Here is a 13,801-nt window from a genome sequence, read left to right on the forward strand (position 1 = left end):
CACACATTAGAAAGGCATGGCTGAGGAAGAAAAGGCTACAGGTACTGGACTGGCCGGCCTGCAGACCTGACCGATCCCCGGTAGAGAATGTGAAGAGAAGTTTGGGATGCACTGTAGGAGCTTTTATAGCCTGCTGGGTTATAAACTCTTGCAGACTGAAGTTTTGATACCTTATAACTGTACTGGCTCATACTGGACACGCCCTTTTGGAAACCGTTCGAATGTTTCCAACGAGAAGGTTCGAGAACCTCGCCTGCGCTGACCTCAGAGTAACCCAGGAGTTACAGCTGGTACAGAGATTAGTAAGATGAGACTAATGTAGCATGAGCTTCAGTGAATGCGCTGTCATAACACTCAAAATAAGTTATGTAAACTGCTCTGCTCACCTACTCACAGCTTTTAGGCTTATTTGTCATTCTGATACACTGTAAAAATTTAATGTGCAGCTTAAAGTGATCAATTAACTGATTATGAATATTTTTTTTAATTGACAAAAACTAATCTTTAGTTCAAAATTTACCTAAATCACATTGTATTGTTTTGCATCACAGTTTAAGATTTAAGAACACATACTTGCGATACTGTAAAGTGAAAGGTGATATATTGTGGTTGTTTGAATTAAACATTCAGAATTAAATGTTATCCAATCAGAAGAGTGGGATCAAAGTACAATTAGAGTACAGTCTTGTGGGCGGGGTTTAAACTCAACACAAAATAAACCACTGTCTGCCATCAAGCTTTATTAATAAACTGATCATTAAAAATCAATACTATGTTTTGGGAATGAATTGAAAGTTTAGTCTGTGTTTATTAAGGTTGATCAATAACCCAGCACAGCTGGAGCAGCATTAGCATTAGCCGCTAACCGCGCTAGCTCTTTGTCATTCGGAGGTGATTATATCGAACTGTAGCTTGCGCGTTTTCCAGGCTAAAACAAGCTACATGGGACAAACGGCTAGCTAATATTGCCCTGGCTTACCAGAAAAGTCAGGGTTCCTCAGTGTAGAGCTGTCGGGCAGCATTAGCTGCTAATGCTTTTGCTCCAGCCTTAGCGCTGGAGAAATTTGGTAATCTAAGCTTATTGTAAATAAACAGAAGCACTTTACTCACCCAAATAAACTGTTTTCAGAAGAGAAATCTGTGTAGATTAACTTTTGGTACTCGTTTGACTTTAAAAGAAAGTCCCCCCCACCACGACCACCCAGCGACGAGACCTGATGAATTAGAAGTTCCTTATAGTGCCTCTTAAAATGCACCTTATAATCTGGTGCGCCTTATATTGTGAAAAAATATATGTTTGATTACAGAGCTACACTACTTTTATCTACTATTTATTAGTTAAAAAAAAAATGTGTCTTTTGGCCAAGTGTGCTTCATGCCTGTATAAGTATGTAAATTACTGGTAAATAACTACAAGCCAATGCGGTACTTTGATGTGTTCTCATGTGCATTTTAAGTAAATCTTCACAAGACAGGTTTCTTAAGTTTCTCTTAGATTTTGGATCATTGCTGCAAGGGTTTGTTTGCATTCATTTGCAAGAAATTAAACTCAAAAATAAAAGCTATCTAACCCTTTCCAGGCATAAGGCATGGTGCCAAAACCTGCTCCAGAAAGTTTATTTCTAGGAGCGTAAAATGGGACTCTCTAGGCACCTTACGATTTGATTTGATTTGATTACGATTTAGAGGTCTGTAATCTGATTATTAAATGATTATTGATTCATAATTTTCTTCCACACAGGATTTATTTTATCTTGTTGAATGACTATTTGGTATTTTTAAAGTAAAGTATCTGTAATTATTAGGGGTGTCACAATGCTCTAAATCCTCGATTAGATTTTATTTCTGTTTTTAGGGTCACGATTTGATTTTCTTTTTTCTTTTTTTTTTTTACAGCAGAGAGGCCTATGCCAGTTTTAGATTAGTCTATGGTCAGTCATTGGTTTGATTCATCAAATTTACAATATCTTATTCTAAAAGGTGGGCTTGATATAAGTGATGCAAAGTGATACAGGTGATCTGTAATACACCACATTAGGCACTTATGCTCAAATGTAAAACATTTTAATTAAGATATATATGTAATGCCATCTAGTGGCTTTTTTGGTAGCAGCAGTGTGCGTTATTAAAACAGCAATGTGCAACATAACAAAATAAATAATACAAAAATACAGGAAGAGTCATGTACAAAATAATAGAACAATTAGAGCCTTAACAAACTAAACTCTATCCTACTATAACAGTTTAACATAAAAAATAAGACTCGGTCCCTGGGAATGGCAATTTTTTTTCTTTAACAAAGATATATTATTAACTTTATCTAAGAGAAAGATGCTCCTTAAGGTACCAAAACTATTAACATATTTGAGGCTAGACAAAATGACTGTTATTTTTATATATAATCGTGACACCCCTAGTTATTGTCCATAATGAATCTTTGACATTATTTATATTTAATTGACAAAATGCAAAAGTATTAAACTTAAATTAACTTAACAAATGATTAATACAAAAATCTAGCATTAATGTTGTTAAGGTAGTAATAAAACCAGCAACAATGAAAGCAGAAACAAAAAGCTGATGATAATGTTATAGCTGACCAGTGTAATGTATATTTGGAGCTGGTTTTAATGTTGTGGCTCCCCTGTGTTTGATTTGCATATTAATAACATTTTATTTTTCTATCTCAAGGCAGTTTTTATGCTTTGTAAATGATAATATTGTGTGTGTATGTGACGTGTTCCTAAGTTTAACAGGGAGCTTTAATGGACGGAATAAATAAACTAAACAAATAGATATGTGTATATATAGAGAGTCAGATTAGCCACAGGTGGATCAGACTAAGTCTCCAGGGTAATGAAAGTGTGTTTCACTATTAAATGTAGAGAATGGAGGTGTACTGGTGTGTATTCTCGAGAAACAGGATGGAGTTCTTCGGCTGCTACGAAAGCACAGTGCTAATGAAGGAGGTGAACCATGTGATATTCAAATTTCAAAAATCTAGTTTAAAGCAGAACCCTCAAGCGATGTGGTGACAGTAATACTGATACCTGCATATTAGTTTATAACAATGTATTGTAATACCTTGTAATATGAAAAAATATTACCTAGGGTGGTTGATATGGTATACATATAGGTTAATTTTACACAGCATTGTGGTAAATCCAGGTAAAACAGCACTAATTGGCCCTTATTGTGTCAGTTTAGTCAAAATAAACAGTGCAGCCAGTCATTGCTGCATTCTGTTGTGTCTATCTAGGGTGGTTGATATGGTATATACTGTATATCGGCTACTTGTACACAGCAATGTGGTAAATCAAGTTAACCAGCACTAATTAGCCCTTATTGTGTCAGTTTAGTCAAAATAAACAGTGCAGCCAGTCATCGCTGCATTCTGTTGTGTCTATCTAGGGTGGTTGATATGGTATATATACTACACAGCAATGTGGTAAATCAAGTTAACCAGCACTAATTAGCCCTTATTGTGTCAGTTTAGTCAAAATAAACAGTGCAGCCAGTCATCGCTGCATTCTGTTGTGTCTATCTAGGGTGGTTGATATGGTATATACTGTATATCAGCTACTTGTACACAGCATTGTTGTAAACCAAGTTAAACAGCACTAATTGGCCCACTTCATTTGTCTTTCTGAAAGTTACCAACTTTATGTTTACCCGAAATAAAGAGCGCAGCCAGTCATCGCTGCATTCTGTTGTGTCTATCTGGGGTGGTTGATATGGTATAAATATAGGCGAATTGTGCACAACACTGTGTCAAATCCAATTAACCAGCATGACTTGGCCCTATTTGTGTCTTTCTGAAAAAGGTTAACTTTTAAAATCTTCAGTTTACTCAAAATAAACAGTGCAGCCAGTAATTATGGCATTCTGTTGTGTCTCTCCAGGGTGGAGGGTGGTTGATATGGTATAAATAGATGCTTATTGTACACAGCACTGTGGGAAATCCAGTTAGCCAGCACTCATTGGTTGTTTGCATTTGTCTTTCTGAAAGTTTGCAACTTTCAGTTCAGTCTAAATAAAGAGTGCAGCCAGTTATTATGGTGTTCTGTTGTGTCTATCTAGGGTGGTTGATATGGTACAAATTTAGGCTAATTGGACACGACACTGTTTCAAATCCAATTAACCAGGACTAATTGACCCTATTTGTGTCTTTCTGAGTGAAGTTAACTTTTAAAATCTTCAGTTAACTCAAAATAAACTGTGCAGCCAGTCATCATATAGGCATATGGATATAGGCTAATTGCACACAAAAATGTAAAATCCAGTTAAACTAAAAAAAAAAAAACTAAAACCTTTTCGTGTCTGTCTGAAAGAAGTTAGCGTTTTCAATGTATAGCTATGTCAAAATAATCAGTGCAGTCAGTCATCACGGCATTTTGTTGTGTCTGTCAGAGTCACGACTCTAACCTCGAAACCACCTCACATGGACTCTCATCAGCTCTGGATTGAACCCACATGATGACCAGCATGAGTCAGTCATTTAGAGAAGGACAGTAGAACAGAATAGTCAGTTGAGTTTTTGTAGCAGAGTTTTGCTTTGTTGAATGGAATTTGTGATTTATAACTATATCTAATAATAAAATATCTAATCAGGCAATATCAGGGCCTGACTTTACAAAGGCTTTCAAAGCTGAATGCCATCAAATCAGCACAACAAGGTTGCAAAATCTAGTGTAAGGCTCTTGCAAAAGAGTAGGGTGTCCATGGGTCTGTAAGCTTGAATTACTTTACTATTACTATTACTATATACTGGTATGAATAAGTTGAATTATATGAATTAGTCCAATGTATGAATTTCTTACTAATCAAATGTTTATTACACTACAAAAGGGTTTAATTGCAATATTATGCCGTAACATGACCTATTATTGTAGTAGTGGCATATAAACTGTGCCTGTGGTAGATATGTTATGGAAAATACGTGGAAAATTTAATGGACCAATTTTCTTTTTTTTTTTTATTAAATTGCCATAAAAAATGCTCATTTAACACTGCACAAGACACTGCATTTCCTGAAATGTGAGTTATTGTTATTATATGTATGCTGCCACTGGATTCATAAATTGCACTTCTCCGTCTGGCAATCTGATGAAAGAGTCTGTGTGTAGTGATTTGGTGGAGGGGAGATTATGGTATGGGCTTGTTTTTGTCAAAGGTTCGGACCCTTAGTTCCAGTGAAAGGAACTCTCAATGCTTTTGAACAATTTCACACTTCTAAATTAGCTGTGCCCAAAGCAAGGTCCATAAATTGAGAGATAAGTGAGTTTAGTGCGGAAGACTTTGACTGGCCTGCATAGAGTCCTGACCTCAACCAGATAGAACACCGTTGGGATGAATTAAAGTAGAGACTCACAAATGCATTTCTTTGTAAATTATTTAAAATTCTCCTAAACACACTCCTAAACCTTGTGGAAAGCCTTCAATGTACCCTGCTGTCTTACAGGGCTCAGGTCTTTGGTCGTGTTCCACAGATTGATAATATGCTTCTGTCATCATCCGCCTAAATGCCACTAAGAACAAAGGGCAGCCTGGCTGTATTTAGGTTTCAGTAGGCAAACAATCAGCCAGGCCGGCAGGGAATGACAGTGACTCAGATATAGAGAAATACTCACTTCTTGTAAGTGACCTTAAAACTTCCTCACCTCCCCCTCTTGCATTTTAATCACTTGCTTTTTGATTTCTTCTTACAGCACAGTAGAGCAGCTCACGTCATTATTTACCCTACCTAGAGATATACACTAGATACACTACTGTATATGTACAAAAACTCATTCATTGTTTCTTCTAAAATTAAGAGTATTAAAAAGAGTTTATCCTGCTTTTGGTGGAGTAACTCTCCACTCTCTACTCTCCAGGAAAGGCTTTCTCGTAGATTTTCTACTGGAGCATTGCTTTTAGCAACAAATTTCATTGGTGGTCCTTTTTACGGGGTCTAGATAAGCTGTGTGTGTGCATTTGCACACTTGCCCACAGATGTTTACCCATGTAGCTGATCCTGTAGATCCTGCATACCCATAGGTTGTTGATGCTGGTGCCCCAGCTAGTCGATTCTTCTAATACTCATTTGCCAATAAATCTTTCGACTAAATCTGCCAGGCAAACCAATGAAATTCCTAGAAAACCCTTGCTGTGTGTGGTGGAGCGTTATCCAGCTGAAAAATAAGAGGCCATATTATCATAGTTTAATGCTTAGTTTCAAAGTTTTTGGGCTTTTTAAACTGAGATTTCTCAAATGCAAACTCCAAACAGAGGGCTACGAGAAATCACTGGCAAGATGGCGGCAGCATTACTGTAGTTTAATGTGTAATTTCAAAGTTTTATGGCTTTTCAAACTAAGATGTTTTTTGAGGCACACTCCAAACAGTGGGTTATGAGAAATCACTGGTAAGATGGCAGCCATATTACCTTAGTTTAATGTGTTTTTTTTTTTTTAAGTTTTATGGCCCTACAAAGTGAGATTTCTCAAAGGCACACTCCAAACAGAGGGCTACAAACAATCATTGGCAAGATGGCAGCCATATTACCATAGTTTAATTTGTAGTTTCAAAGTATTATGGCTTTTCAAACTGATCTTTTTTTAAAGACACACTCTAAACAGAGGGCTATGAGAAATCACTGGTAAGATGGCAGCCATATTACCATAGTTTAATGTGCTGTTTAAATGTTTTATGGCCCTAAAACAGAGATTTTCAATGGCACATTCCAAACAGAGAGCTTTGATAAACAATGTTTGGCAAAATGGCGTCCATTTTGCTATAGTTTAATGTGTAGTTTTAAAGTTTTATGGCCATATTCATTATAACAAACATAAACAATCGATAGTAGTATGTCTCAGTATCTAGCTAGCTAGCTTAATGTCCATGAAAAAATAATACCTAGGGTGGTTGATATGGTATACATATAGGTTAATTTTACACAGCATTGTGGTAGTTTAATGTGCTGTTTAAATGTTTTATGGCCCTAAAACAGAGATTTTCAATGGCACATTCCAAACAGAGAGCTTTGATAAACAATGTTTGGCAAAATGGCGTCCATTTTGCTATAGTTTAATGTGTAGTTTTAAAGTTTTATGGCCATATTCATTATAACAAACATAAACAATCGATAGTAGTATGTCTCAGTATCTAGCTAGCTAGCTTAATGTCCTGTGCCACCTTAAGTGGTTCAACAGTTACTTAGGCTGCTGCATTTAAGGTGGAATAGAAACGTTTGAGCAATAAACTAGTGTAAGGCTAACTTTAGCACCTTAGGTCTGAGAAATTATGAAATTATGGTGGATATTTGATATTTAGGGCAGGTTGCTGAACTTTACCGATTTTCTGCTTCCAAACAGAGCTAGTAGCCTCGAAATGAAGCAGTGTTCTTTTGTATTTATCTAATTATTTAGACGACATATCAGGTTTCTAAAGGGGAAGATTTCAGCCACTTCCTCTTACACCCCAAAAACAAGAGTCTATGGGTAGAAATGAGAAATGAGATAAGACCTATGACTGTTATCGTCACTCTTATAGATAGATAGATAGATAGTTCTCCTGAGGGACTCCTGAGTGAAAAGGTGAGTACGCAGTGGTTTTAATCTAATGGAAAATGGCTTAAATTAAGCTTAATCAGAATTGGAATGTGTTTCTGAGCCTCAGGGCAGGTGTGTTAACCACTAGGTGGTGACAGAATGCAACCGCTGTTGGTTCAAACACTGCTGATGCTGATTTTATTGTGTAATTGTGTTTTATCACTTACAGTGATGAGATATCATAAACAGAACCTGCTGTGTGCGTGTGCTCTGTGTTTTACTGTCTCAGTACTTGTGGTGAGCTGCTCTGTTTGTTTCTACAGAGAGAAAATGAGGAAGTCTCTCAGTTTTTCACGCTTTGTTAGTTCACACTCACACACACACACACACTCAGGTGCTGAACTACAGCAATGTGTATGACTTTCATATGTATTATCGCATGCGGTTGTGCGGATTTCAGAGGGAGATCAGACGCTTCCTTTTTCCCTTTAATTTAAGGAGAACTTTGGTGCGAAATGGACTTGGGGTGTAATAAAACATGATAACGAGTCTGAACTTTCGTCAAGTAGCCCACCTCTGTTCACCCAAGTATTTTTGAAACACAGCGCTTTTAGTTTATGCTCCCAACAGGCTTACAATGCTAGTGATTGGGGCATAAATTTGCCTATACTAAAGAAATGGACATTTTTTACATCATTAACAAGCTAAAAGTAGCTCCATACTTTTTTTTTAATTTAAAACAAGGCACTGACAACTTACTACCTTAGGGCAGTCCTCTGCAAAGTGCAGGCTTCTTGAAATTAAGTCGCGAAAAGTCGACTGACGAGCACAAACTCATAGGTAGGAGAACAGATGGCAAAATTAATTCAGTGGAAATGCATGAATTCCAAATGTTGCTGGGAAATGCACTAATTCTCTGCAATAATCATGAGTGTGTTTCGGGCGTAACTAAAATAAACCAATGATATAAAGCAATCAGTGTGTCACTTGTTATTCAGTTTAAGTGCGCTCTGACTTGACAGATTGGTATTTTAATAGCGCAGCACTTCTGTACTTCTCAGCATAGGAAACTGACCTGAGCATTTACGCTGAGAAGGTGCGCAAGCCTGTTATTTATATACGAGAACAGGATTGTACTTTTATTTTGTATTATTTTTATTGTTGATGTTGAAGTTGGGTTTGTGCACTGTGGCGTGTCCTTGTGTGTAGGGCTGCGTGATATATTGTTTAAGCATCGTCATCGCGATGTGCGCATGGGCAATAGTCACATTGCAGGGCATGCGATGTCACTTAAGGCTATTAAATCAAACACATCATGTTGCAATGTTTTGATTCTCGACACAAGAAGTAGATACACAGCGCTGTCTCTGTCTCTGTGTGAGTGACAGGCTGCTGCTGCCACCTGAGCAGCGCAAGGGTGAGGGGGAGGAGGAGCGAGCGTGAACAAACGCACGTGTCGAAAGCTGTGCACCTCAGTCCGGCACAGTTTTGCGCAGATATTTCCAGTTACAGCTGAATTCACGCTTTTAATCCCAGAAAAAACGCTCTTATTTACCTTTTAAAAAGCCATTTGAATGTCTGATTAAAGGGCAGATTACTGTTGTTTTGCTGTTTTCCTCAGGTTTTGAGCGTTTGGCACCAACTCAGCTCTTGATCGGTCCACTACGCTACATGTCAAAATAAAAGTCTCCTGTATTTATTATTTAACATATTTAACATTTAACATCTTTTATATTTAATAAAAATTTAAATATTTAATTAGAAAGAAAATTATTGTCTGTTTGTGTATAAAGTGTGTTAAATAAATGACTTTGGAATGCATTTACATTAAATGCACTTGTGTATACTCTTCAAAGGGCTGAAACTAAAAGTATCGGTATTTGTATTGGTATCTGCAGTTTTATATCAGTTTTATAACGGAATCGGATTGGAGCTGAAAAAAGTGGATCATCCCATCACTAGTTATAATCGCAATAATACACTCGAGGTTCATGCTATAAGGTGTAATATTGGAACTGCTGTGCTGATATATGACCTACAACCTCAGCAGTGCAGTGCCAATGTTACACGTTATAGCACAAGTTATAACCTCAAGTGTATTAATGCTTAAATATAAATATCATCTTCAAGTCACTGTTCACATTAACAGACACAGTAACAGTAGAGATGATTACGGTGCCCAAACGTTGTCTTTCCTCGCCCATTGTGTTCAGTGATTCAGTGGACGCCCACCCTTAGTGGACGCGTTCTGAAGACTGTAGAGCACTGTGTAGTAGTTCTGTTCCTCTGTTAGATAAGATAGGGAGGAAGATCAGTCGAGGAACGGGGGTCCGTCCCGGAAACCGAGGGGGCCTGACTGTTCCTGTCTGAGGGGTAGGCGGACGGGTCTTGAGTAATTTAGGGGAAGTGGAGGCGGAGGAAGCGGGAGCTTTGGACACAGTGAGGCTTCATGACTAAGGGTTTCCCTATCAGTCTCTTTCTCTCTGTCTCTCTCTCTCTGTATCTGTGTGTCTCTCTCTTGTGGTTCTTGGTCACGAGCGAGTGTGGCTCGTCCCTCTCTCTCTCTTTCTCTCTCTCTCTCTCTCTCTCTGGACGGTCACAGCCGGCCGCTGGTGGTGCTGTTAAAGAGTGGCGCTGGAATATGAACGTTCATTCTGTGAGCGTTTGGCTTTGGAGTACAGGGGGTTTGTGTTTGGCGGCTGCAGATCTCAGCAACAGGGAATCATAAAAATAATAATAGTAAGTGGCGCGTGGTTGCCGTGGTGTTGCACTGTGGATCATATATGATACAGCTAAGCTGTATTTGCTGTATTATTGTATGTTTTTGTTTGTTATAGGTGTGAAATAAGGCTTAACAAGGTATAATTTGTTATGTCAGATCAGCCGGGCTCTCGGCTGAATGTACTCTTTGTTTTAGAGCAGGTTAGCTTGACCATGGCAAATAATTTATTATTATAATTACTACCATAGTTTAATGTGTAGATTTATGACCATTTTGTCATAACAAGCGTAAAAATAACTGCATATTCAAAGTAAGTGTTATGTTTTCCCTTTTTATATGTGTAAAATGACCATTTTATCATAACAAGCATAAAAAATTACTTTAAAACTTAAAAACATACATTAAGTCAATTAATATGATTCTCAATTGTTTATTTATGCGTATTTGATTCTTAATGCTGGATAAAACACCTCTGTCAACTTGTTTTTTCCAGCAATCTGTCAAAGTTTACAGCACAGAAAATGGTAACTTGTTCTTACAGCCTACAACACTGTGGCCAGACAAATAACCATTATACATTAGTTAGATAGACCTGGTGGGCAAGATAGATGGTGAGCTAGGATTGAGGATATGCGCCCATTGTGGACTGCAGAGGGTCGGTGTATAGAAGCTGCATAATAATAATAATAATAATAATAATAATAATAATAATAATAATAATAATAGTAAGTGGCGTGTGGTTGCCGTGGTGTTGCACTGTGGATCATATATGGTACAACTAAGCTGTATTTGCTGTAATATTGTATGTTTTCATTTGTCACAGGTGTGAAATAAGGCTTAACAAGGCATAATTTGTTATGTCAGATCAGCCGGGCTCCTGGCTAAAAGTAGTCCTTGTTTCAGAATGGGTTGGATTGACCATGGCAAATATTTTATTATTATTATTATTATTATTATTATTATTATTATTATTACTACTATCATAGTTTAACCCCTTAACAGGCAGCATTTTTGTCAATTTTCTGCCTGATATTACACAACTAAATCTTGAAGTTTTTACATTCAATCTTTATGTAAAAAGGTTTCATGTTTGATAAGAAACGTTACTACAAATTCTAATTGTAATGGTAAAAGAAACTTTTTACATTTAAAAAAAGAAAATGAAGTAAATCTGCAACTTATTATTATGATAAAATCAACAATCATAAAATTGGCACTTTAGTAAAATAAAATTAAAAATCTCTGTTTTCCTCAGTACAAATCAAACATTTATGGTTGTTTAGTTTTAACGTCTATTTTCAAATGTGCAGAATTTGAGTTGATTCCTGTTACTAATCTGAAATTATTAAGTGGAGTAGAGAGTGAACAGGCAGCTTCTCCAAGTAACCTGTTGGAGACTTTAAAGTCCCAAAACTTTGTAATTGTGAATAACCTATTTTACTGCAGAGAAAAAGGGTTTTGTATCACCCACACTTGTAGCCTGTATATGTTCCAAGGCCTGTAAAAAGTTTAATGTGTAGTTTTATGGCAATTTTTATCATAACAAGCATAAAAAGCTTAAAGCTTAAAAACTTAAGTACCTTGCAAGAGTTCCATTTTTAGCTCAGTTATGAACAGTTCTGTTCATTTAACTCCTTTATTTGTTACGATAAAACACACAAAAAAAAAGATACAGTAAGTGGATTAACATGACTCACAATTGTTTATTCATGGTTTAATGTTATCTTGGGTTTTTGGTTCTTAATGCTGGAAAGAACATCTCTTAAAACACGTTTTGTTCAGCACTCTGTCAAAATAACAGTACAGTAAATGGTAACTTGTTCTTACAGCCTACAACACTGTAACCAAGCAAATATTCATTATATATTAGATAGGGTATAACTAAATACTCAAAGTATGGTAGCCCTGGTGGACATGATTGCACACTGATGGTGAGTTAGGGTTGAGGATACACGCCCATTTGGACTGCAGGGGGTCGGCATATGGAATAATAATAATAATAATAATAATAGTAATAGTAAATGGCACATAGCTGCTGTGTTGTTGTAATGTGGATCATATGGAAAAGCTAAGCTGTATTTGCTGTATGATTATATGTTTTTTTTTTCGTATGTGTGTGAAATAAGGCTTAATAAGGCATATTTTTTAATGTCAGATCAGCCGGGCTTTTGACTGAATGTACTCTTTGTTTCAGAGCGATTTGGTTTGAATATGGCAGGTTTATTATACTTGGATAAGCTGCTGTGAGATTTTTAATTGAATGTAAAGGATTTAACAGCACTAGATGGAATCAGAACTACTTGTCAGATTTTGAGTTTTCTTGTTGGTTGGATTTCTACTGGTTCTGATTGTTGTATCAGGTTGAATGGATCTGAATATGACCTGAATTGACTGGTTAAGGCCTATGGTCTCCATGTGCTCCAATCTAAAGGCCTGCAGTATTTTAAACTTGGCTCTTGGATTAATCACTGACTTTGTAGTAGAGTATTAGCTTGTTTCTACTAAAGCCAGAGCTTTAAAAGCAGCTATATTGTAGCTCTCAGAGGAAAAAGTTGACTTTAGAAACACTTAGTTGAGCCTCTATAGATCTAGTTGATTAAGTAATATATTTAAAATTAAAACCCAGTATTTTTAAATTGATTAAACTAATGATTTTATTTTTTTAATTTGATTAGATTAAATTAACCACATGACAAATTAATTAAGTTTACATTATAAAGTGGATATTATTTTATTATTTAATATTATTTATCCTAATATTTATTTATTTCCTGTAATCATCCTTTAAAACTAAAATAAAACCCTAAAAAAAAATAAAGACCTCAAATAATGCAAAGGAAACACGTTTATATTCCTTTATGAATTGGCATGTTCTCCTCCACCAGTCTTACACACTGCTTTTGGATAACTTTATACCGCTCCTGGTGCAAAAATCCAAGCAGTTCTGTTTGGTTTGATGGCTTGTGATCATCCATCTTCCTCTTGATTATATTCCAGAGGTTTTTAATTTGGTAAAATCAAAGAAGCTCATAATTTTTAAGTTGTATACTGTTGTTCAAAATGATTCAACCCCCTCTGGAGTAAAGCATATTAGCAAGTTTAACATTTATAATTTATCTTGTTCACAGTCAGATTAAACAAGAACTTCTATAATAGACAAATGTAACTTAAATATTACAAATATATATTTTTTAATATAGCAACAAATGTCTATTTTCTGATTATAGCCATTAACACTGAAGCTAACAAGTAAATTCTTGTATAAATGTAACAGGACACACAAGAGAAGGTAGCCTGGGGGGCACAACTACACACTGATGGTTGACTTAAAGGGTGAGGGAGAACCACCCACTATGCAAATATATGCTTACAGGAGCCAATAGGAATTTGTTTAAGATTCTGTATAACTCACAGTTTCAAGTTTACTTAAAGAGGCACTAAACCCCCTGATTTTTGTTGACCCCATCCTCAGCTCACATTTGAAAAATGGTAAAAATGGGAGTAGTAGTTTGTTAGGGGCACTGTATGGGTGATGTATGGGTTTAGAAGTA

At 36.3% G+C, this 13,801-nt stretch overlaps 1 protein-coding gene across 6 annotated transcripts in view; it reads left to right on the plus strand.

The window, feature by feature from the left end:
* tfeb (transcription factor EB) overlaps positions 1-13,801 on the plus strand; it is an 87,400-nt gene that overhangs the window by 20,318 nt on the left and 53,281 nt on the right. For 2 of the 6 annotated variants that reach the window (XM_022682715.2, XM_007247758.3), the window contains exon 1: positions 10,031-10,267. The exons of the other annotated variants lie outside the window; for them this stretch is intronic. The gene's annotated coding sequence lies outside the window, so the exon portion shown is untranslated. Of the gene's footprint in view, positions 1-10,030; positions 10,268-13,801 lie in introns of those variants that run through there. 6 annotated transcript variants of the gene reach the window in all.

Source organism: Astyanax mexicanus, chromosome 24 (assembly GCF_023375975.1).
Source record: "Astyanax mexicanus isolate ESR-SI-001 chromosome 24, AstMex3_surface, whole genome shotgun sequence".
Taxonomy (NCBI): domain Eukaryota; kingdom Metazoa; phylum Chordata; class Actinopteri; order Characiformes; family Acestrorhamphidae; genus Astyanax; species Astyanax mexicanus.